Genomic DNA, 3,526 nt, shown 5'->3' on the forward strand with positions numbered 1-3,526 from the left:
GATCTTGTTCTTGCCATTGAGCTGGCTTCTCAGGACTTGCCTTATTCGTTGGAGGTATTTGGCTGTGGCTCCTTTCCTTGTGGCCTCATCGAGGCTGCCATTTGCTTGTGGTATTCCCAGGTACTTGTAACTGTCCTCAATGTAAGAACCAGGTATGTACCCTGTAAGTACAGGATAACATGCCACTTCATAATACAGCCTGGTCCACAGTGTATGTACCCAATAAATACCAGGTATATACCCTGTAAGTACCAGGTATGTATCTGTCAAGTACAAGATATGTACCCTAAAAGTACAGTGTAATAAGTCACTTCATAATGCAGCCCAATTCCCTTGGTACATACCTGGTAAGTACCTGGTAAGTACCAGGTATGTGCCCAATAAGTACTATTGACCTACCCTGTAAGTACAGGATAATCACTTCATGATACAGTCTGGTCACCTGGGTACCTCCCCAAATAAGTACCATTAGGTATCCCATAATGCAGGTAACCAGTAAGTTACTAGTAAGTATTTTTTGTGAATGTTAAAAGAAAAAGGTCAATGATTTTACAAGAAATAATATATTTTTTTATTTTCACTTGCCTTAAGTTTGTTATGAGACTTTTATCAAAAGCATCTTCACAGATTTTACACAGTATATATATATATATTCGTTTTAACTGCTAAATGCACTACAACAATAAAGGCACAACCACTTCCTTGCTGTCTCACTCTTACCACTGACTAAGTGGGGAAACACGGAGGTCATTAAAGTTTCATGTGAGCGCAGTCATCACCCAGCACTCTCTGGTTCAATCATTAATTCATTATACAACAGGCAATACTGAGTACCACAGCTCATTGCAACAATGACGTAAATACTCAATGTTTTTGTTAATTATTTGTTTATAATTCTACTTATTACACGCTTGGACAAAGTGTAGTTATCCATGCATGTGATAGGTGTTATCCATGCTACCTGAATAAAAGTCATTTCAGCGAGACCAAGCGTGCATTAACCTGTGTTCATGATGTGAATTCAATTTTGGTTGAAAGTTTTTCTTTTGTTGGATTTTTTTCTTTTCTTTTCTTTATTTATTTGCATACTTAACAAAAAGTTCAGACTATGGTTTAGTTTTTTTTGCGTGACCAGCTTGACTCCATTTGCAAGGTTCCCTGCTGAGAAACTGCCTGAACAACAAGGAAAAAATGCTGGCATTTGCAGCAAGAAATGAAGACGTGCCAAATCACAAGGACGAAACAATAATCGCTTACAATGTGAGACTTCATACGAGTTTTACGCCCACGCAAATTCTAAGCCCTAACTGAACGGTCTGCTGAGTATGTGGGTAGGTCCAGGGCCTGAAACATCCATAATATAAAATGAAAAGCTACTGTTGTGGGAAATAGTTTTTTTGTACACCCGTATTTGAGGATGAGAAAATAATCTCCAGCCTCTGGTTTGAGGACTCTGAAAATGACACTTCTGGGACACAATATAGGTGAAATTAGGGACAGGAGATGATAATCATCGCAATTATAGCTTCACTCATTCAGCTGCAGCTCAGCCGAGGATAACAAGTAAGCTTCTTTCCTGGGATTCACTATAAATGGTATCAAGTGTAAAAAAAGAAAGCCACACAGCACACATTGTGATGAAAATAATGCTAGTTGTAATAATTTATATGTTTCAAACCCCAAACTACCGTCTTTATTCATTTGGACCTGCCGTGACAGCTTCATGCACTAGCTGTTCCTTTGAATAATCTTTCTTGAACAATCTTTCTTCACTCGCTTCAGTCCCTTAATATTACAGAGAGTCCCAAAACGAGAACTTCCTCTTCTCACATGAAGCAGAGTGTTACACCACAGGTTGACATAGGAAACTCTGACCTATAGACATGAAATAGACTCATGACCAAAAGATTGCAAAGAGTCGAAGAGTCAAGAAGTCCACACTCGGGGACATCTTGTTGCACACAGTGATCTACAAGAAACAAATTGTCTAAAAAGGTCATCACAAATTTGGGGTATTTCCTATCTGTAGTGTGTTAAAATATACATTTTTTTGGACCTAATTGGTCTGCAAAGTAACAAAAGTTGCTTTTAGAAAGCATACTGCTATGATGCTTTCAAGAACTTGGCTATAACAAAGTTTATTTTGTCAATTTACTTCAATAGATAGCATGTTTACATAAATCCTGCCTGCCATCTATGGTACAATCTAAGCAGATAGTCTCAGAGTAAAAACACAGAGTCGTGTCTGTCAAAGGATCGAATTGTGTCAGTGTTTTTGGTAAATTACTTGTCAGATTCCTAGTCTGCAAAACCACATTTTAGCTGTATCTCATCTTACAATGTAGAAAAGCCAACACTGGGAAATTAGCATGTGGCTAACTATAGCTTGTGAATTCCCAGGGCTGACAAAAAGAAGATGTGTGCTTGCTGACCCAGTATCCTGAGGTAATTCCAAAATTAACATCAGATTTTATGAGGCCATTTAATCAGAGCTGAAACCGAAAGCTAGGTTATGGTGAATGAGGTTATGCAATAAGGAGAACATTTTGATTATGTTGCATACAGTTTAAGCTGTGGTACAGCACCACAATGAGACAGAGACAACACTAAAGATAGACCAGTATGTTTTATATCAATACTCATGCATTAGTGCTAACTATATGAGATGGGGGGTTTGAAAAACACATATATTATGGTTTTGTATATGGTGTTATTAGAGTGCAATCTGCAGCATCCACCATAGTAATAGCAGAAGATGAAGCCCACAGGCCTTACTGTAAATCCCCTCCCCTTCATGCATTTGTTTTGTCCTCATCAGCGCTTTTTTTTAACTAGCATCCAAATGTAATGTGTTAATGACAGCTTAAACTGTTGTGGGTTTTTTTTTTCGGGATTAAGCTGCAAATTGATCGCACGCCTCTTGCCCTGGTGGTCGCGGGGAGCGTGGGCTTTGCTCCACTAACCCATATTTACTGTAACCCGTGTTGACCGACAGAACCGGCTGCCTGGATGGGATCTGGTAGCCGATCCCCGTGACCTGCATGCGTTTATTGTTGCTGTTGTTGTTGTTTTTTTCCCTCTCTCTCCCTCTCCTTGTCCGTGGAGATCTGGCGTTACAAAAAGCGATTTCTGGTCAAAAGCAAAAAAATAAACGGAAAAGCATCAAAGCTGAACGACAGGGAGCTGGTTACAAAACAGGACGGCTTTTCTTTTTTTTTTTTTTTTAATGGATAGATCTAGACGGAACACGAAGCGGCGCTTGTTTCCAGCTGTTGGTTTTGTCCGCATCTTACCGTGATGACCTCGTCTCTCACGGCGGATGATGATGATGATGATGGTGGTGTTGGCGGTGATGATGATGTCGGCTTTCGCTCGCCTGCTGTATCCTGTCTCCTCGTATTTTCTGTCCTTTGGAGAATTGCGGCGCGCACATAAAGCTGTCGGCACGTCTGACCGGAGCCGAGGAATGCGCTTAGGTTCCCCTGGTGATCATGTTTCCTGCAGATCTCTCAAAGGATGCTCGTCT

The 3,526-nt window shown here is 40.2% G+C and overlaps 1 protein-coding gene across 3 annotated transcripts in view; it reads right to left on the reverse strand.

Moving 5' to 3' along the window:
• Nucleotides 1-3,520, reverse strand: part of LOC108245272 (receptor-type tyrosine-protein phosphatase epsilon-like) — a 20,038-nt gene extending 16,518 nt beyond the window's left edge. For all 3 annotated transcript variants that reach the window (XM_017432042.3, XM_025009462.2, XM_017432036.3), the window contains exon 1: nucleotides 3,294-3,520. The gene's annotated coding sequence lies outside the window, so the exon portion shown is untranslated. The remainder of the gene's footprint in view (nucleotides 1-3,293) is intronic.
• Nucleotides 3,521-3,526: the final 6 nt, after the last annotated feature.

Source organism: Kryptolebias marmoratus, linkage group LG22, assembly GCF_001649575.2.
Source record: "Kryptolebias marmoratus isolate JLee-2015 linkage group LG22, ASM164957v2, whole genome shotgun sequence".
Classification (NCBI taxonomy): Eukaryota; Metazoa; Chordata; class Actinopteri; order Cyprinodontiformes; family Rivulidae; genus Kryptolebias; species Kryptolebias marmoratus.